Genomic DNA, 22,981 nt, shown 5'->3' with positions numbered 1-22,981 from the left:
TCAGCAGAAAAATAAAGTATGACACATCCTCTGAAACTTGTGCTACGTCTTTTGTGACAAGTTTTACAAATATGTCTACATTTGGACACAAGCTTGGAGGGGGAAAATGTTGTGATTGACTATGTACGGTAAATGAGTGGGAAAATCATTCATCACCTATAGCTGTCTATTCAGCAAGAAATGCTTCCAGATCAGCTAGAGCTTGTTGCTCCAGATGTGTCGGAAAAACATTTTTAGATTAATTTATTAAGAACGTTTTGTAAGTCAGTTTCCCAGAAAATAACTCTAAATCCTTCACCATAGTAAAGTAATAAAATCTAGCTGCAGGTGAAAAGGTGAGTCCTTTCTCTAAGGGTACTGTCACACTCTGCAACTTTCCAACGATCACGACCAGCGATATGACCTGGCCGTGATCGTTGGAAAGTCGTTGTGTGGTCGCTGGAGAGCTGTCACACAGACCGCTCTCTCCAGTGACCAACGATGCCGAAGGCCCCGGGTAACCAGGGTAAACATCGGGTTACTAAGCGCAGGGCCGCGCTTAGTAACCCGATGTTTACCCTGGTTACCAGCGTAAAAGTAAAAAAAACCAAACAGTATATACTCACATTCCGGTGTCCGTCAGGTCCCTTGCTGTCTGCTTCCCGCTCTGACTGAGTGCCGCCGTAAAGTGAAAGCAGAGCACAGCGGTGACATCACCGCTGTGCTGTGCCACTGCCTTACGGCCGGCAGTCAGTCAGAGTGGGAAGCAGATGGCAAGGGACCTGAAGGACACCGGAATGTGAGTATGTACTGTTTGTTTTTTTTTTACTTTTACGCTGGTAACCAGGGTAAACATCGGGTTACTAAGCGCGGCCCTGCGCTTAGTAACCCGATGTTTACCCTGGTTACAAGCGAACGCATCGCTGGATCGCTGTCACACACAACGATCCAGCGATGACAGCGGGAGATCCAGCGACGAAAGAAAGTTCCAAACGATCTGCTACGACGTACGATTCTCAGCAGGGTCCCTGATCACTGCTGCGTGTCAGACACAGCGATATCGTATGGATATCACTGGAACGTCACGGATCGTACCGTCGTAGCGACAAAAGTGCCACTGTGAGACAGTACCCTAACACTTGTATTTGTGCAGTTGAGAGATAGATTGTCTTAGATAGATTAAAGGGAACCTGCCACCCCTCCCCCCCCAGGCGTTTGTAACTAAAAGAGCCACCTTGTGTCGCACTAATGCTGCATTCTGACAAGGTGGCTCTTTTAGTTCTCGTTCCTGGCACTGCTGAAATAATCGTTTTTGAAATGTGTCCCTCAAACCTCGAAATCGCAACGGGGGCAGGTCTTTCCCCCCTAACACAGACGCACCACAGCCGTCACTGATGGCCTCTGCGCGCCGGGCGCCGCCTCCTCTTCCTTCATTAGCATTCCCGGTGCCTGCGCTGTTATTTTTTTTTTCGGGCATGCGCAGTTGTGCTGCCCTTCGAACTTACGGCGCTGGGGACGCTAATGAAGGAGAGGAAGTGGAGCCCGGCGCGCAGAGGCCATGAGAGCACTTGTCTGCGGTTAATGTGGTTTGTATCTTATTTTTTAGGGTGTCAATTTCCCCTTCAATTGCAATTGTGTGAAATAATGTTACTGAAAGGGGGTTTTCTGTTTTAATTATTTTAATGTCCTAAGGCTTACGCTATGGAAAAACAATAATATCAGGGGTTATTCATCCTCCTCAGGGCCAGCAATTCCTCTTTGCTACTTCTCTTATCTTTGTTTTCAGGCTGTAGTTGTGATGTCATAACACGTGACTGATGGAGCTAATCACTGAGCTCAGCAGTCATGCCAAGGTAGACGGCACAAGCTGCTGAGCCCTGTGATTGGTTAAAGTGGTCACCTGTGACATTACCACTGCAGCCGGCAAACGTAGATGGAGCTGGAACAGAGAGACATCACTGGACCAAGGAAAATGAGTAACTTTACCTTTATTATTTTTTCCCAATTGTAAGACATTGAGCGCAAAAAAATGAAAATGGAAGGCCCCTTTAAGAAAGGGGGAGGGGTCCATACACAATTCTTGCACAGGAGGCTTTTGCTTTCAGTGTCCGCCCCTGCAGCAATCATGACCTTTTTAGACCCATAAAATATCCTGTAAATATTATTACATCCTATCTGTCTTTGTACGTGCAGGGAATTCCATGTACCTGTTGTATTACGTGGTCTGTGGGTTTGTTTGGATGTGTATTGTTTTGGTGACTGTTTATATCTGCATCTTGTTAGTGCACGGTGACATTCCTTACTACGAGCGCTGGGAGTGGCTGTGCAAATAGCACAAAAGAATGTGACATTACATTTTGTATATTGCAGGGAGCGGTTTGTTCCTAATGTCACCTTTAACCAGTCACACTGTCTCTTTAATGTAGCATTTGCCTGTACACAGCCAGTGCACACAAGATACCTGTAGACCTTTGGTACTGCCAGAGAGCGGGATATCATCACACAAAGCCAGGAGCACAGGAGAGACAGCCAGTCCCAGCTGCTGCCCCAGACACTGGACAAGGTATTGTTGGGGGGACTGATCACTGTAGGTACATTTTGCAGACACAATCCTGATGATCTAGGACCACCAATGTTTTACTGCCAGCCACATACAGGTAGATACTCGTCTGGCAGGTGACAATACTCTGTTCACACCAGCACATTGATCACGCTGTACAGGTATTGAAACTGTTAACAGCATATTGGAGACACTGTGATTGCGCCAATGGTGTCTGTACCCCCTGTAATGGATAGTCCTAGTGGTCCGGCTGTAGAGTCTGACTGTGATTGGTTATTGTTATTGTTGTGATGTATAATGCTCGGCTATAATCAGCTATATTGGGGTCTTAGGGTACCCCGAGGGACCCCTACAATTTTCTCTGCGTGACAGGGAGGATATTTAGAGATAGGGCTATGGCAGTAATCTGAATCTTTGCCGTAGGTGAGGAAAGCCTAGCCATGACTGCGCAGTGCTTAACGGGGTGTTCTCAAGTTTAGAAGTCGTAGCCTCTCCATTGGATAGGGAATAACATCCTGATCACTGAGGGTCCGACCACCTCTCCTAGTGATGAGCTCCTTGTGATTGTAGCGGTGGGCACTGCCACTCCATTAATTCTTAGGGAAGTACCAAAGATCAGCCGAGCGCAGTGGTCAGCTATCTTCGTCGGACCTCATTAAAAACTAATGGGGCGGCAGTGCACATGATCAACCACAGCTCTATTCACATAGACATGGTTCTTGTGACCGGTGGGGATCTCAGCGGTCTGACGCCCAGTGATTGGGAATTATTCTCTATCCTTTCCATAGGATATAACATAGGGAATAACTTTGGAACTTGAGAGTACCCCTGTAATATTTTCATATTGTCCCTGAATACTCCGGTGGATGTTATTCATGTTGGTAATGAGATGGGTGATGTTTCACGGCATACCTGCATACTTCATTAGGGCTTTAATTGAACTAACTGTTGTGATGGAATTGTTTTAATGCCATATTGTTGTTTTATACTGTCGCACGGGTTCCTGATAAACTTGGGTTTAGCATTACAGAGTAACTGGGTACTTTGGGTCAATCTAATAATCACTGTGTACTGTATTGGGTTTTCATAATCTTACTAGATATTATAATATTGTGGGGTTTTGTAAAGTATATACTAAATACTGTAGTGGGTCCATAATATAACTGATTATTGTGATTGATTTAATTATAGCTTAGTGGTGTGGTGGGATTTGATAATTTATCTAGGTACTATTATACTGTGGCTTTTAGTAAAAGTAAATTTTGAGTACCGCAGTGGGCTCATAATACAAGCGGATATTGTGGTTGGATTTGATAATAAATAAGAACAATTGCAGGTTTCTGTAAAGATAAAGTAGACGCTGCGCACTTATACTGAGCCCTGTGATAATATAACTAGATATAACTATGGAGTTTCTGTTCTATGACTGATACTGATGACAGAATGCAAAGAGTTAATGGCACTGGCTGGATTCCATAGGGAAACTTCTTCAGTCATTGGGAGATGGTGAGGAACCTCTTAGTAAGGGACCAAGACTGCAGGATGACATGGAAAAGGTCAATGCCCTTATGGTCATTTTTCAGTGCTATCCCCTTTTGAGAAAGGAGTGATATATGACACTGTAGTCTGTAGCTATTTTGTTCAGGTGGGAAAAAGAAATCACATTGCTTTTAAAGTGGTATTCTCACAGCCTTTTGATTTCTGGGGTCTCATGTCTGGGACTCTCAATGATGCTGAGAAAAGAGATAAAGGAATTGTGTCAGTAGGATCATCCTTCCTAAGCCGTCTATATGAGCATGAAGGTTATAGGAAGCTGAATAAAATGATACCTTTATATCTGCGGTCCGGTGTTTTATTCCAAATAAATCCACCTTTTTCTTATTATGTAAATGAGCTCTTAAGATCTATGGGTGGGACACGGTTCTCCCTGTGAATCTGCCTCCAGAGCATATTTTAAAGGAAAGGGTGTATTACCAGTGTTAGACATGTAATGTACCACAAAGCACCAAAAATTGCAGTCAAACAAAGTCCAAGTAATGCAAGAATAGAAAAAACTTTATTTAGATAAAAACAAACACACAGGTGCACAGTAATGGCAGGTAGCAGGTTACCCCATAAAAGTCTACATCCACAAATCCTACAACTAAGGACTAAACCGCAGTGCACAGTTATGAGCAATCAGTCTAGGTATATTAAAATATCAACAAAGTTATAAGCATATTGACTGACTACCCATGTGGCCCCATTGACTCATGTCATAGATATGGTACATACCACACAATTAGATCAGGAGAAATGTGCACCGCAGTCGCGTCCTCCCCGACGCGCGTTTCGGCCAGATGGCCTTCCTCAAGGGGATGCCATGGCTGACAGAACTGTTCTCCTGATCTACATCTCACACTGGTAATGTAGTTAGCAAGGCCGAGAAAAGACATTAGTCCATCCAGTTCAGCCCATATTCCCTCAGAATAAATCCCCAGATCTACGTCCTTCTAAAGAACCCAATAACTGTAAGATACAATATTGTTACGCTCCAGGAAGAGGAAGACATCCAGGACTCTCTTGAACCCCTCGACTGAGTTCGCCATCACCACATCCTCAGGCAAGCAATTCCAGATTGTCACTGCCCTAACAGTAAAGAATCCTCTTCTATGTTGGTGGAAAAACCTTCTCTCCTCCAGACGCAGAGAATGCCCCCTTGTGATCGTCACATTCCTTGGTATAAACAGATCCTCGGAGAGATATTGGTATTGTCCCCTTATATACTTATACATGATTATTAGATTGCCCCTCAGTCGTCTTTTTTCTAGACTAAATGATCCTAATTTTGCTAATCTCTCTGGGTATTGTAGTTGCCCCATCCCCTTTATTAATTTTGTTGCCCTCTTTTGTACTCGCTCTCGTTCCATTATATCCTTCCTGAGCACCGGTGCCCAAAACTGTACATAGTACTCCATGTGCAGAATGCCCCCTTTCATTTAAAATAAGCTCTGGAGGCAGATTCTCTTGGAGATCTATTTCCCACCCATAGCTCTTAACTGAAAAACATGCATTTCCCTGGAATAAGACATCGGATCACAGATATCAAGGTATCGTTTTATTCAGCTTCCTATGACCTCCATGCCCATATAAACAGCTTAGGAGGGTGGATCCTACTGACAGATTCCTTTTAATGGAGCGATGATTAAAGGTGCACCATTGGTTCATTTATTATCTATGGGATAGCCGAACTCAGCTCTTGTATATCAGGTAGTCCCATAGACAGTGATCGTAGTGGTGCTGCGTATGCTTGACCTTCGCTCAGTCTTGATGGACCTCTGCAGAGCCCCTTTCTTGAGGTCGGTGAGAGTTTCACTTATCCTGTCAATAAATAAACCTGGTCCAGGTGTGAGAACGTGTCTGAGTATAAGATTAGCTTATGGCTAAGTATTTAGGTTATTGCCTGACACTCCCCGGTTTTACCTGCACGGGTCTATTTATAAGACGGAGCTGCAGAGGTGAGTCACTCATGCTTTGTGAGCGTATACTCCTGCAGTCACATGGTCCCTGCGCTCACACCACGACGTCTGTGGTATGAATGAACCTAGACATATTTCATTTGGGTGGGTATGCAGTATCATCCAGGTGAGGACTGCTTGACATGTAGCAATGTTTTCCACTGTTCTTTTCTCAAAAGTTTGCTAATAAACAGTGTAGTCTGGAAATGTTCAGTCTGCAGATCACATTCCATGTGTAATGGTATAATGAGGACAATTACATGTCATATTAATAGTCCAATATTGCATTTTTAATTCCATTAGTTAGTAATCAAATAACTTGTAACAAAGTCAGCCTTTACAGCATGTAGTTTGGTGAGTGTAATTGCTTTGCAGGGTAGCGGTGTCCTAGTACAATTGGAGCAGAGCGGTGTACATTGTACATGCCATAAAGTCAGACCGGGTACAGCCCTCCGTGCTCTTCGTACAAGGTACCAAAGTCCTTGTGTGCAGTGCAATATCCATCAAGGAAGTGGCTACAATATTATTGCTTTTGCCTTATATACTGACTTTAGGGTACATGTGATCTCTGTCTCTCTAAAACGTGCCCGTGTTATGAAAATTTTGGCAAATTTTCTCCATATTTTAAACACAAATTACAGTGTATGGTTACTTCCACTTGTTTCTTAGATAAAGGAAAGGCCGGAGCACAGCCGACCTCCAACGCTGTGGCCGGCATGACAATTGGTTGGAGGGAGTGGGGGTGTTTAGGCAGAGGGGGCGGGCCCAAATTCAGGAGATTTATATGGCCATTATGGGGAGAGGTCCCACGTTGTCCCGCTCTCAGGGGTTAGGGACATTCCCGCCCACCCTTAAGTTCTAGTATTCCTGATTGTTGATTATGTGAGACATTTTCAGGTCATGGTGGCGGTTGGGGGGGTCCTTGAAGTTTTTTCTAAAATGGTCTGGGGGATCCATCAGGATATTCCAAAAATATTGCTGCATGATTTATTGCAGTTTTTTCTCAACATTTCTAAACCAGTACCCCATACTCAAATAAATTACATCAAAGCACCCCTCCCAAGGCAAAGACCATATATCCTGCTTGCACCTATTTAAAGCATTTTATAAAAACTGTGATACCAATAAAAGACATGCTGTGTACCTCTGGGGTACAAGTTCCATAATTTATGTACCCAAGCTCTATAGCATGCTGTAGTATAGCATATTTTACTCTAGAGACAAAGGTCTGCACAAGCCCTTATACAGGGTTGAAAACAAAAAAAGGAATATTCTGAGAAGTATACTAAAAATAAAATAGCTATTGACTAAAATTTGTAGAAAAATGATCAAGTATAATTCATAAATAGTAATTTATTGCTATAATGGTAAGGCTAAATCCAGACGTCTGTAAAACATGGTCTATATAAGGGCCATGATGTATGGACTGATCGTGGGTTTCTTGACCCTAACTCAAGAAGGTCATATGCCTCTGAGGTTCTGAGACCCTTGGCCAGTCCGTTCATCTTTGTCCGTACATGATCCGTGATTCACAGATGTCACACTGGAATAGCTCCCATGACGTGAGGTGGAATTAGAGAATAACCTTACAGGACAGGAGGAAACGCAGCCCGTATGTGTATTAATACTTTGGTCACACAGGCGGACAGCTGAAAGAATATAGTATGTGAATAGTAGCTGATAATACTTGAAAAAAAATTAGCTTTAAAAAAAGCAAAGAGAAAGTAGAGAGACTCTGCTTAGAGTCATGAAACAGAGAAACGGATCAAGCTCGTGAAATCCCTTTAGTCACAGTGATTACAGTCAGTTAGTTGACGGCAGAGTGGTTTCTTTTTGATACTGGTATTTGTCACTGATCCTGGTGACTTCTCTATATGCAATGGAGTGTTTTACACATGGATGTGATCGTGTATGATATGCAGGTGACACTGTGTGATGTGGATGTGACCGTGTCTGACTGTGTATGATGTGGATGTGACCGTGTCTGACTGTGTATGATGTGGATGTGACCGTGTCTGACTGTGTATAATGTGGATGTGACCGTGTCTGACTGTGTATAATGTGGATGTGACCGTGTCTGACTGTGTATAATGTGGATGTGACCGTGTCTGACTGTGTATAATGTGGATGTGACCGTGTATGACTGTGGATAATGTGGATGTGACCGTGTATGACTGTGGATAATGTGGATGTGACTGTGGATGTGACCGTGTATGACCGTGTATGACTGTGGATAATGTGGATGTGACCGTGTATGACTGTGTATAATGTGAATGTGACCGTGTATGATGTGACCGTGTATGACTGTGTATAATGTGAATGTGACCGTGTATGATGATGTGACCGTGTATGACTGTGTATAATGTGAATGTGACCGTGTATGATGATGTGACCGTGTATGACAGTGTATAATGTGAATGTGACCGTGTATGATGATGTGACCGTGTATGACTGTGTATAATGTGAATGTGACCGTGTATGATGATGTGAACGTGTATGACTGTGTATAATGTGAATGTGACCGTGTATGATGATGTGACCGTGTATGACTGTGTATAATGTGAATGTGACCGTGTATGATGATGTGACCGTGTATGACAGTGTATAATGTGAATGTGACCGTGTATGATGATGTGACCGTGTATGACAGTGCATGATGTGGTTGTGACACTGTATGACAGTGTATGATGTGGATGTCCAAAATAAAACAGGTGAAGAAAAGAAATGCGGCACTCACCATTTATCTTCAGCTAAAACGTAAGTGCAGCGCCCCAGAGTCCTGGTCGTTGCAGTACTGTTGCTCTGCCACTAAGGGGGGCTATGGTATGTCTGATGGCACTGAAGGAGTTCACCTGACCGGGTATCACAGACACCAATACACTTCACAGTCTGGCCTCCAGGGGGAGCTAAGGGTACTATGTATTAGGCTACTCCTCACAATCTGGTAAAACTGGGGGTTAGATAGGAAGTTAGACAGAAGCTGACTGGGTTGGAACCAGGCAACATCCTGTGGCAGAGGGTGTTGTAGGGGAAGATTCAGGGGGGGTCCCTGTCAGGGGTGGGATCCTGACAGAGGCCTAGCGAACAGAAAGAACGTTACGGGACCGCGCCTGCACTTCATTGCGGCGGTACCCCAAGAAAGGACAAGAAGCGAGGTTTATTGTGAAGAGTGAAAAACAAGATCAACGCAACAAGGAGAAAACACCACTAGGAGTCGTGCTGTAAGATCGAGTCAACATCCTACTGAGGCGCGTAGCCGGTGGCCGGAAACGCCGAGGAAGTATTGGCTCCAAGCCTTACTTCCCTGGGGAAAGGTCTGGCTATTCACTGCTTGCGTTGAGAAACACGTGATGGTGTCTCCGCGGTGTTCAGATGTTTTGGTCTCCCCGAGGCCAATCATCTGTGCCTTTACAGCCTCTTACTAGGCACAGCTCCTAATAGCCAGATTCCTACTCCACACTGATGAGGGGCAAACACCCCGAAACAGCTGTCTGTGGATGGATACCATGCTTGGCATAGGTGGTTTTCCTGTATTGGATGTTTTCCTGTATTGGATGCTGCCCTTCCCGTGGTTGTTCCTTCCCTGGGGAAAGGTCTGGCTATTCACTGCTTGCGTTGAGAAACACGTGATGGTGTCTCCGCAGCTATCCTACATGCATTTGCATATTTCCCATAAGGGATGGGGGCAGTGTTCTGGATCACTGCGTTGAGAAACACGTGATGGTGTCTCCGCGGTGTTCAGATGTTTTGGTCTCCCTGAGGCCAATCATCTGTGCCTTTATAACTTTATTACTTCAAACCAACGGCAGGACAGTCAGTCGGGCTGTCTCACCTAAATCACCTAAGCAGACATAGGGGGCAACAGTGGGAAAGGGGCAACTCTAGGGTCCTGGAAGAACTCCAGGCCTACCCGTCATACGGGTGCGTCCTAGCCATATCATCTGGGGGACGGAGAAGAACATCAGAATCAGTTGTGAGGGAACATCAGAAACAGACACAACAGTTGTGAGGACTATCCCGTGGTGCTCAGCAGGGAAGGACTACAACACACAAGCACTAGAAGGAAGGCACAGATTTCCACCTGGAAAGGGAACTCTGGAGGTGCCATTGGACCGGCCGGTCTCAGACAGCCCTGTTAACCATACTCTGGACTGAGGATCCTGAAGCCTTCAGTAAAGAGGTAAAGAGACTGCAACCCTGTGTCCTCGTTATTCATCGCACCCTGCACCACACATCATCACTCTCAACTTTTACTGGACGCCCCTTAGCAGGGTCACGGACCGGGTCTAGCCACCGTGACAATCCCAGAATCGAGACAGAGAGGCCCGGTACCGGGTACCCCTCGGCCCTGCGACAGTGGGGGCGCTCCATATCCTTTATTTAGCACTTTACATCTTCAAAGACATACTGCGGCATTGGCAGAAAAATACGAGGGAGCGGGGGAGTGACAAAGGTGGACGCGGCTATAAGAAGAAATTGTCATGTTCTTCAGAGAGATCCGGATTTTAGTAATCTAATTACAGCTGCCCCTTTATTTGCCTACAAACGGTCAAGAAACATAGGCGACCTAGTAGTTAAAAATCGACTTCCTCGTCTAGAGAATAATTGGATCAAAAAAACATCACCACAAGGTAACTTCAAATGCGGCAGTTGCAATTTTTGTCATCTGTACAGCACTAACAACCCCCTTAATCTGGGACCTATAGAGCACTTAGTAAGAGACTTTATAACATGCAAGAGTAAGTTTATCGTATATGTCATTTTCTGCCCCTGCAACCGGTTTTATGTCGGAAAAACCATAAGACCGTTAATGGTCCGTTTCCGGGAACATTTTAATTCAATATTAACTGGGAAGGGACGAGTGTGCTTTGTAAAGCATATGCAAGAAGCACACTCTGGTAATCCTAACCTTCTACGGTTCGCAGGGCTTGAGAAGGTTAATTTCCCTGAACAAGGGGGTAATCACGGTAAGCTGCTATTGCAGCGTGAAGCCAAATGGATCCTAAAAACTAACGCACAAGGTCCCCTAGGATTAAACGATAAATTAGATATGGCGATTTTTATCTAACTCCACTTTAAAAACAGTCTGCAATTAAGGTTTGTTTTATTTTGTCACAAAAGTTGTTTTTAATTAATGTGGTATATCTGCCTCTATAAAAGGAAATGATATCACCTGTGTAGCATACATGGACCCGTAGAAGCGCTCAAGCGCGAAACGGCCGTCAAAGTCCACCTTTGTCACTCCCCCGCTCCCTCGTATTTTTCTGCCGATGCCGCAGTATGTCTTTGAAGATGTAAAGTGTTAAATAAAGGATACGTTTTAGCTGAAGATAAATGGTGAGTGCCGCATTTCTTTTCTTCACCTGTTTTATTTTGGACTTCTATATATGTATTGCAGAGCACCACCTAATCTTCATTAGAGGCAAACAGCGATCACTCCATGCAAGATCACACAGGAGATTGTTTAGATATACCGCGTTTCAGTGCCGGCTACAATTTTCTCTCTTTTGCTTTGTATGATGTGGATGTGACCGTGTATGATGTGGATAATGTGGATGTGACCGTGTATGACAGTGTATAATGTGGATGTGACGCTGTATGACTGTGGATAATGTGGATGTGACCGTGTATGATGTGGATGTGACCGTGTATGACAGTGTATAATGTGGATGTGACGCTGTATGACTGTGGATAATGTGGATGTGACCGTGTATGATGTGGATGTGACCGTGTATGACAGTGTATAATGTGGATGTGACGCTGTATGACAGTGTATGATGTGGATGTGACCGTGTATGACAGTGTATGATGTGGATGTGACCGTGTATGACAGTGTATAATGTGGATGTGACGCTGTATGACAGTGTATGATGTGGATGTGACCGTGTCTGACTGTGTATGATGTGGATGTGACACTGTATGACTGTGTATAATGTGGATGTGACAGTGTATGATGTGAATGTGACTGTGAATGATATGCAGCTGATAGTGTATTATGTGGATGTGACCATACATGACTGTTTTATGTGGATGTGACTGTGTATATTATGCATGTGACTATGTATGATGTGGATGTGACCATATATGACTTTGTATGATACGCATGTGATTGTGTGTGATGTGTTTGTGCTTGTGTATGGGGTGTGTTTATGTGACCTTGTATGATATGGATGTGCCTGTGTATGCCACTGTGTATGATATGGATGTTCTTGTGTATGATGTGCAATGTGCATGTGATTGTGTATGATGTGGATGATACTAGATGATTGTGACTTTGTATGATGTGGACATGAATGTGTACAAAGTGGATTTCACTGTCTATGAAGTGAATCAGTGTGTATGATGTAGATGTCCCTTTATGATGTGGATTATTGTGCTGTAATGTTATCACTCTATATTTTACTGACAGAATTCATAACTAAATGACAGATATTGCTTAATTTCTCTTATTAATATGATCTGTTCACATGAACCGTGCTCACAATTGAGTGCTCTCCAAATGTTTCTCCATGAGTGGAGGTGGAGAAAATTGCAGTAAGCACTACAATGGTCTGATTGTGGGAAGAGTCTCCTCCATTCAAACTCAAATAGTCTGTGAAAAATGGCAGAAAAGTCACAAAACTGATTCGATTACAATCATAAATTGTCCGTTTATCATCATTGCTGAAACACAGACGAGTTTTATATAATTTATCTAAACACAGATTTATAGTAGGAAATATAGTTATTAGAATTTTAATCCAGTTGTTTGGAATTTATTTTAGTGGTTTTCAATAAACTATAGAAGAGATAGATAGATAGATAGATAGATAGATAGATAGATAGATAGATAGATAGATATTGCCAATGTTGGCCATACAAAGGAATTCTAAAGACATGCTGGTGATATTGGGCCATAGGTGACATTGGTTCCGTTCCTTGATGGATAAGTTTGGTAAGTGATGGTGGAGACTTCCTTATCTACCAGGTAATAATGGTCCACAGGCAATTGTGGAATTGTCCCCTTTGCCCTCACAATAATTCAGCTTTGTTAGTCCTTATCCTCATCCTTTATATTGCAAGGACTCAGGAGCATTCTCACTTTTACTCTATAATATATAAAGGAATGGCATGAAGGTCACAATCATTCACTTTGTGGTTCAATAATAACCCTGGAGAGAAACCATGTTTTTAAATTTCCAGTTCAATTCTTCAAATCAGTTAATGGACATAGGCTGTAATCTCTGTGGACAGTGTAGGGAAATGACCGGGGCAGTGGCGTACTTACCCTACCATAAGAAACATTTCTAACATTTCTAGTAATATTTTATTATTTACATTTTTTTTGTATGGATGTAGATATGAAAAACAAAGATGCAAATAGGGTTTATATAAAATACGTATAACAATAGATAACATAAATACATGAGATGAAAAACAAATAGGAAAAAAAGAAACAAATGAGAAACACACTGGTGCAGAGGGAGGAAGGTTAACAATCTACAAGAGAAGGAGGAAGGAGATGATAGGTTTTTGCACATATGTTGCAGCTATACCAATCAGATATGTTTCATTAAATATTCAATGTTTTAAAAGGTTTAGGTTATCCCTACTAGGATATAGGAACATCATATAGGGGTTGGCCTTACTTGGGACTTCTATATGAGCCAGAAAAGAGAAGTAGCGATGAACGAGCGTGCTCGTTACTCGAGTTTACCGAGCATGCTCGGGTGTTCTCCGAGTATCTTGGGTGTGCTCGTAGATTATGTTTGTGTCCCCACACCTGCATGTTTTGTGGCTGTTAGACAGCCTGAATACATGTGGGGATTCCCTAACAAACAAGCTATCCCTGCATGTGTTCAGGTTGTCTAACAGAACCAGGAGGATGGAGTCAGAATCATTAGGAAAGCAAGAGGTCAAGACAGCCCTGAGTCATCAACAGGTATCAGCAGTCAGTTCACCTGCACAGGGGCCCGTAGAGGATGGGGACCCAGTCACATGATTTTTGCAGGCAGAAGCTTTTGTAGTGAGCCATTAATGCTGAACTCAATGACATCTCACACAAGTTAAAATAAAAATTCAGAAAAAAAGACATTTTGTTGTAATCGTAACATCTTGGTAAACAAAATAGAGAATCTAAATCACATGGTAGTTAACTGAAAACAGCAAAATTATGACACCCCTGTCATATACCATGACCAATTTAGCACACATTGCGTGCAACAAAATCATATATAGAGGTTAATATTTAAATCCAAAGAGGGACTAAGGATAACCACACAAATCACAGGAAAATAGACGACACAAACACAAAGATTAGTTTGGAGATGTATTGGGAAGACAAGTTTTGGACAGCCTTGTAGGTCATGGTTAATATTTGAAACTGAATTTGCTTGATAGTTGGAAGCCAGTGTGTATTGCCCAGTAATGCTGACATTCCTACCAACTCCATTGCCATTGCCGACCATAGAGTAGTCCTAGACCGGGGCCAGGTATGGATGCAATAATGAGCAGTAGAACAAGGAGGCAGTCATAAACTACATAAGATCAATTACTGAACCTCTCTATTTTTATTTCTAGTGTTTCATGAGTGATTTTCCACTGATGAAAAAAAAAGCTGCAAGCTTCTCATATCCAATATAACGTTAATATAACAGGCAGCACACAGATTACGCACTGATGCCTTACACACACTGTCTGTGATTTCCATGGACCAAGAGACTTGTATGGGTAATTTTGATATGTGACTTGGATCAAAAACGGACATGTCTCTGTGAGTTTTTTGTGGACCACTTTGTCTGCAAAAAGCACAGACCTGTGAACAGCCCCATTTTGCCTGATCACTCGGGGGTTAAACAAGAATTTCAGCCAAACCTAAATCTAAATCTAAATTGAATAATTGCCATTTGAGCCCCACACATGAGCAGAAGAGGAGACACTCATTGCTTCACAAATGTTTCAGTAATTCCAACAGATTTAAAAGTATGGAAACCACTATATCTGTGCATAAGCAATACAGACTCCTGTGTGCGTAACTGGGGACATGAGACTTAAAGGTAACGTGTCGCCTCCGAAAATGCCATTTACCTGCAGATGTACAGGTAATTAGCAGTTCAATAGTGTTTATATCATGTCAGGCAGGCTTACTGGATGCAGGGAGAAAATTAAGTTATATTCTCCCTGCAACCTTCCAGTCATTGGGGTGGAGCACAGAGGTGTAACTGTCAAATGGTTGTAAAGGCAGACTGCATGGCGCAGGGCTGGATTATATCGAAGGGAATGAACAAAAAACCTGAAATAAATTATTAAAACGTATGTCTTCATACTGCTGTCCATAAAGTGTGTGGGGACTTGTATGGACCGAATGAAAACCTGAAACTAGTGATTAAGGCCCCTTTCACACATCAGTTTTTTGCCATCAGTCGCAATCCGCTGGATCCGTTTTTTTCTCATAGACTTGTATTAAACACGGATTGTGATGGATGGCATCACGTTTCATCCGTCATTCGCAGGATCCGTCGAAAATTGTCGGTCCGGCGGCTGGAGACGACTGACAAAGTAACGTTTTTTGTGTCTGGCAAAAAAATGGACAGCGATGGATCCGGCGCCGTCCGGCGTTTTTGGAATGGAAGCCTATGGCGCCAGATCCGTCAAATGATGGATTCCGGCGACGGATTACATTATTTGAAACTGAGCATGCTCCAATTTTTTTTTAGGATCCAATAGCTGGATCAGCTAGTCGGATCTGGCGAAAAAACGGATCCGTCGCATCAGTTTTTCACAATCTGCGAAGGATCCGTTTTTTCAAAATTCGACTGATTGCAAAAAACTGAAAGGGGCCTAAGATATACAGTATGTTCTAACACTTTGGTCCATATAATGTGTACGGGGTGCAGAGGCTGCAGTTATACCTAAGAATGGCTAAGATCAGGTCCAAAAGGCCATAGATTCTCTCATCTGAAATAATTTGGCCGATTTTGCAAATGAAAATATATACGGTAAAGATTATCAGGGTGCGCTGCCAATGACTTTAGTGAGGATTCAGTAATAAAAATAAGTACCTTTTATTTAGGATCAAAATCACAAACAAATCAGGTGTCGCCTTATTTTAGCTAGACATTGCCTGATGAAGGCTCAAGTCCGGAGCCAATAACTGGTTTATGATTTTGATCTCAAATAAAAGGCACTTACGGTATTTTAATTACTGCATCCTCACTAACGTCATTGGCAGCGCACCACGATAATCTTTATATATTTTTATCTTTCCCGTTTCCCTTGGTGTGCCACAGATATTGTCTGGTGCTGCGCCTCACTGCCTGCACTCGAAGTGCTACAACCCCGCACCACAGGAAGTAACAAGCCATTTTAGCGTAACCATCACCACTTACTTTTTGGGATTATCCAAATGACACTCTGGTCATACTCTGATCAGAGTGTCAGATTAGTGTGATCCGATTCTCTCGGATGAGGTTGAGATGGAGGAAAAAATGTCTCCATCTTCTCCATTGTGTCAGTGCAGGTTAATTGGACTGCACTCATATGTCCAAGTACAGACCGACATTTCCCTCCGACTCATTGACTTGGCTAAATATTGGCTCAAACTTGGACATGCAGCAATTTTTTATTCTCGGACAGGGACTGAATCGGAAATTGGACATGTGCAAGGCCACTTAGACTAACCTTGGTCCAAGTACGATAATATAGTCGTCTACATGATCCTTAACAGATAGATCAAGAGGATATTTGTTCTATACTGATTATTCCATGGGAAATCAAGTTATCCGTTTTTCATGGTGGCCTAGGAACTTCAAGATATGCCTTTGGGCATGTCCATATATTATTATTTTATACACTTACATGGCTGCTGATGCATACTATATTTTACTTATCACCACCTGCCACCTACAGCTGATCACTAGTGGGTCTTCATTAGGAAAAGGGTTGTTCTCTTTTAATAGATCCCATTTTAAATGAAAGATTTGGCCATGCTGTTATACTGCGGGTCTGTATCTCATAAGTCTGTCATGTTATTACTAATAAAAGTTCAGACTAAACAAATGTCCTCTCTTATTATGTGCTGCTGTTTGCTACCAAAGTAGTTCTTTTATTCCCAAGAATATACACAATAACCTTCTGTTTATAGATTAGTTGGACAATACCTGTGAAAATGTGTATGTAAGATTCTGCACTTTTCAGGTGATAATAAACTCTAGCCTTACTTTTGTTATTCTGGAAATCTCCCTATAGACAGCGTACCTGCGCCTCAAACCATGGCGGAGTTTTCATATAAATGATGAATTAGGTGAATAAAGCTATACACAGCCTCTCCTCCGCATTATTACTCATCCTACACTGCCTGATATTACAGACCTATACACATTAGTTTTGTTCTACTTTATCTTGTTATTCTTTGAACTCGTGGCCCTTGAGCAACAGGTCTGAGTACATTGTACCCCTGCCTCCCATTGTTAACTAAAGAACATACTTATTAGAGTGTTGTCAAAAGGCCAGAAATACGAGTATGGTGAGGTACTGGCAGATCCTAAAAGCAGCTGGCGATGCACGGCATGGAAACCTCAAGGCAGAACAGAGTATACTGCAACAGCCCAACGTGCACAGAAAATGCAATAACTTAGGTGGAACCTCAAGGAATAAGTCCTAATGGACAGGAATTATATGACACAACGGATTCCTCAAATGCCTTTTAGCTGATCAAATCATTAAAGGGAGAAATATATTTGTTTTTCAGGCATGGATGATTTTAATATAATAAACTAAGGCATACTCGCCATCCATCACGTCCATGGATCCACTCCCGATGTCTGTGCTGAATCTGGAAACAAGGTCTTCCCTGTATGCAAGTAATAGGACTGCTGAAGCCCGTGTCTAGCTGACGTGGTAAGATGATTGGAAGAACATGTCATCAGAAAGACATTGGATGATGCGCTTTTTAGTCACCTTACCGCTGCAGCTAATCACAGAATTCAGTAGTCCTGTGACTTCCAGGACAGTCAGGCACAGAACTCTTCCGGTGCCGGCGCAGACCTTCAGAGAAAACTATCCATGCTTAAAAAAAATTAATATTGAACTATCAGACAACTCTTTAACTGGTATAAGTTATGGACTATTATTAGTTCTCGATCTGAAATGTTCACACTTATTAGATTAGTATCTTTACCTCTGCTCATATCTCTAGATTTTTGCTACTTACTATGCTCATATCACTGCTTTGGTTAAGTTCCCACGATGAGTTTTTGACACTCCATATTTTTGACACTCCATGTTTCTGGGCAAAAAAAAAGCAGCATCTTACAGTTAATGCAAAGTGGATGGGATTTATTGAAATCTCATGGCCGCCGTGATTTTTTTATTACGCAGCGTAAATTGACCTGTGGTGTGTGCTTGATATTCGCAAAATGTCATTTTCTCTGAATTTTATATATGGATTTTCCTCATAGAATTGTACTAGATTCTGAAAGTTTTGTCAAAGCCAAATAGCAGGAAGTATTAATAACGAAGCAACTTTATTTAACCCCTTAATGACCACTGAAACACCTTTTAACAGCGGCAGTTAAGGGTACTTATTCCTCAGCGCCATTAAAACTACCTATGACTTTCTGTTATATAGGACACTATATGGCAAAATGTAAAGATCTACCACCAACAAAAATCTTGTCCTGAGATTTGACCATTGACAATGGAGGCAGGCAGATTTTATAGAAAGGTAAGTAAACTGCAAATGACAGTGATTATTTCTTTGAAGTCAAATCCAAATAATAGTGTGTCATAAAGGATCGCTCCCTGAGCCACTGGAGCTCTCTCTTCACTGGGGCTTTAGGTGACCTTCTGAATTTAGGCATAAAAAAAGCAGGAGAAAATAAACCAGAAAACCAGAATTCCTCCAGGAACAGCGACAAGTGCAAACAAAACCATTTTATGGACATGTTAGTATTCTACAATATTTAGTTTCTGTTAGGATAGGCTCAGACGACCGAATAAAACAATCATCAGAGTTTCATCCAGAAATATGGGAGGATTGTTTTCTCACTTGTCATCCATGTGCGGTCTACATACAATCCGTTTTATTAAAGTAGCAGCCAGTGGCGTAACTACAAAGTTATGGGCCCCGGTGCGAACTTCCAAATGGGCCCCCCCTGCAGCCCTGCCATACAATTCAATGTAACCCCCATAGAATACAATGCAGCCCCCCTCATAGTATAATGCAGCCCCTCCATACAGGGGCAGTGAGAAAGACACGAGCAAATGGTGACGAGGGGGCAGGGGAGAGGGCACAAGGGGGTTAGGGGAGACAGGCACAAGGGTAACATAGGGGGGCTAGGGAGCAAGGAAGACAGGCACAAGGGGACACATGGGGGCTAGAAGGCAGGGGAGAAGGTTACAAGGGGACTAGTGGGCAAGGGAGACTTATACAAGGGGACAAGGGAGACTGACACAAGGGGACTAGTGGGCAAGGGAGCCTTACACAAGGGGCACACGGGGAAAAGTGGGCAAGGGAGACTGACACCAGGGGCATACGGGGACTAGTGGACAAGGGAGACTGGCACAAGGGGACACAGGGACTAGTGGGCAAGGGAGACTGACACAAGGGGACACACGGGGACTAGTGGGCAAGGGAGACTGATAGAAGGGGACTAGTGGGCAATGGAGACTGACACAAGGGGACACATGGGGACAAGGGATACAAGCACAAGGGGACACACAGGGACAAGTGGGAAAGGGAGACTGACACACAGGGACTAGTGGGCAAGGGAGACTGACACAAGCACAAGGGGACAAAGAAGACTGACACAAGCACAAGGACAAAGGAGACAGGCACATGGGGACACACAAGGACTAATGGGCAAGGGAGACTGGCACACGGGGACAAGGGACACAAGCATAAGGGGACAAGGGAGACAGGCTCAAAGGGACACACAGGCCCCTGACCTGCCAGAGCCGCTTGCAGCGGCGACCGCTGCGACCGTGGTAGTTACGCCCCTGTCTCACACACACACACACACACACACTACAGATATCACACACACACACTACAGATATCACACACACACATACTACAGATATCACACACACACACACACACTACAGGTATCACACACACACACACTACAGATACACACACACACACACACACACACACTACAGGTATAACACACACACACACACACACTACAGATATCACACACACACACACTACAGATATCACACACACACTACAGATATCACACACACACACACTACAGATGTCACACACACACACTACAGATATCACACACACACTACAGATATCACACACACACATACTACAGATATCACACACACACACACACATACTACAGATATCACACACACACTACAGATATCACACACACACATACTACAGATATCACACACACACTACAGATATCACACACACACATACTACAGATATCACGCACACGACAGATATCACACACACATACTACAGATATCACACACACACACACTACAGATATCACACACACACTACAGATATCACACACACATAATACAGATATCACACTCATACTACAGATATCACACACACACTACAAATATCACACACACACACACACACACTACAGATATCACACACATACAGATATCACACACACACACACACATACAGATATCACACACACACACACCAGATACCAGCTCATATACACAACTCACAATCTCCTCTCTGGTACAGGGGTGGCTGATGTAAACCGGCTGCAGCTCCTCAGCTTCTCCTGACTAAAGCGGCTCTGTCCCGCACCTCCCTCCTGCTCTCGCCTTCTGTCCCGGGGCTGCAGAGTGCAGAGCAGGAGAAGCTGTCTCACCGTGATGACTGGAGCTGCTTCCTGTCTCTCATGTGCCCCGGCTGCCCCCTCCCCCTAGATACGCCTCGGACTGTTGCCATGCAGGAGGAATCTCCTGCACTGCAACATGGTGTTGGGTGCCTCTGACCTGCCGGGCCCCTGATCCGCCGGGCCCGGTCGCACTGGCGACCGCTGCGACCGCGGTAGTTACACCCCTGGCAGCAGCTATTAATTATTTATAAGACCATTTACATTCTCCTATGTTACAGAATTGCAATGTATCCGTAAGAACCAGATGCTATAATGTGTCTCCATATGGCATCCGATTTTTCTCTGCGGACATATGACTTTAACATTGGGTACATGGATCGCCCCCAGTAGGGCCGTGGGGTACTCTGCACCGGGTCCTTCAGTTCTCAGCGGGGATGTCACGGTGGCTGACCCGGTCCGTGGCCCTCAGGGGTGTCCAGTAAAAGAAATAGTCTTTATGGGAATAGTGTTCGTGAATCGTGACGCCACCTGTGGTATTCGGTCAGGGTGACCGACGCTGCTTAGGGGTCCACTGGGGTGATGTTACGGCAGCTTGATGGTATACCTTCCCACAGGTGAAGTGTATCCCCAGGGCTTCCCAGAGTATAGATGGTGATGGTGGATGGTGTGAGGCGCAGTGAATAACGAGGACACAAGGTTGCAGTCTCTTTACCTTTTACTGAAGGCTTCCGTGTCCGCAGTCCAGGGCACCGGATCACAGGGTAGGCAGAGTCCAGCCGGTCTGAAGGCAAATCCAGAGTCTCCTTATCAAGGTGGAATGCAATAGCTTTCCTATGCGCACAGTAACACAGCAGTAGGTCCTCACTTGCTTAAGCTCTAATAAGGTCCTCACTGTTATTACTCTTCTCTCTCTGTTCCCCGTGGTCAAATAGAACAAAACCCGTATGACTGATGGCCTGAGGCTTGTTTATAGGGACCCTAGAGACGCCCTGACCCCCACAATTTGCCACCGTGTCTTCTTAGGTATTAAGGTAGGGCAGCCAACTTGGAATTGACTGTCCTGCCAGTCTCTGAAGCAATGGCGTAGAGCACTTTACTCCCTCGGTATTCTGGCTACCGGAACGTGCACCAAAAGGATGTCGCTTCTATTCGGTCACTATCCTCTCTGGTATCCACTTGTTGCTATGCCTTCGTTTCTCACTCACTCAACACACTTCCTTTCAATGTCTCTTTCTTTGGATGCTGCCGCACGTGGGGCAGGCGCAGCTCTGTGGACCCTCGTCTTCCACAGACCGCAGTCTGGATCTGGCTGGAACCCACTCCAGCCAGCTTCTGCCAAACTCCGTCGGGATCGGACTGTCTGTCCGAAGCCCAGTCAGCTTCTGTCTAACTTCCTAACCAACCCACCAGTTTTACCTATCTGTGAGGAGTGGCCTAATAGATAGAACCTTTGCTCCCCCTGGTGGACTGGAGTGTGAAGTGTGTGGTGTGTCGTTGTGATACCTGGACAGGAGAACTCCTTTATTGCCTCCAGACGTAATATCACTCCCCCTGTTGGAGGATTAATACTACTGCAGCAACCAGGACTCTGGGGAGCTGCATACGCAGGCCAACTGCAACAAAATGCAACATGTTGCGTTTGACGCAGTTCAGCGCAGCGTCAAAACGACACATGCGGAGGCATCCCCATTCATCCGCATGGCCTGCGTACCCAATGTTAAAGATAGAGTATGCAAGACGCATGCAGAAGTAGGAGGAGCTGAAGGAAGAGGTATGGCAGTGGGCGGGCTTAAAGGGAACCTGTCACCCCCAAAATCGAAGATGAACTAAGCCCACTGGCATCAGGGGCTTATCTACAGCATTCTGTGATGCTGTAGATAAGCCCCCGATGTATCCTGAAAGATGAGAAAAAGAGGTTAGATTATACTCACCCAGGGGCGGTTCCGCTGCGGTCCAGTCCGATGGGCATCGCGGTCTGGTCCAGCGCCTCCCATCTTCTTATGATGACGTCCTCTTCTTGTATTCACGCTGCGGCTCCGGCGCAGGCATACTTTGTCCGCCCTGTTGAGGGCAAAGCAAAGTACTGCAGTGCGCAGGTGCCGGGAAAGGTCAGAGAGGCCCCGCACCTGCGGACT

At 44.1% G+C, this 22,981-nt stretch overlaps 1 protein-coding gene across 3 annotated transcripts in view; it reads left to right on the top strand.

The window, feature by feature from the left end:
- Nucleotides 1-1,938: 1,938 nt before the first annotated feature.
- Nucleotides 1,939-22,981, top strand: part of NGEF (neuronal guanine nucleotide exchange factor) — a 235,893-nt gene continuing 214,850 nt past the window's right edge. The window contains exon 1 of one of the 3 annotated variants that reach the window (XM_077291052.1): nt 1,939-1,955. The gene's annotated coding sequence lies outside the window, so the exon portion shown is untranslated. Of the gene's footprint in view, nt 1,956-2,393; nt 2,543-22,981 lie in introns of those variants that run through there. The other 2 variants (XM_077291051.1, XM_077291053.1) reach the window with 2 other exon arrangements.

This window comes from Ranitomeya variabilis, chromosome 2 (assembly GCF_051348905.1).
Source record: "Ranitomeya variabilis isolate aRanVar5 chromosome 2, aRanVar5.hap1, whole genome shotgun sequence".
Classification (NCBI taxonomy): Eukaryota; Metazoa; Chordata; class Amphibia; order Anura; family Dendrobatidae; genus Ranitomeya; species Ranitomeya variabilis.
Note: the sequence above shows the minus strand (reverse complement) of the source record. Positions and strands in the feature narration are given on the sequence as shown.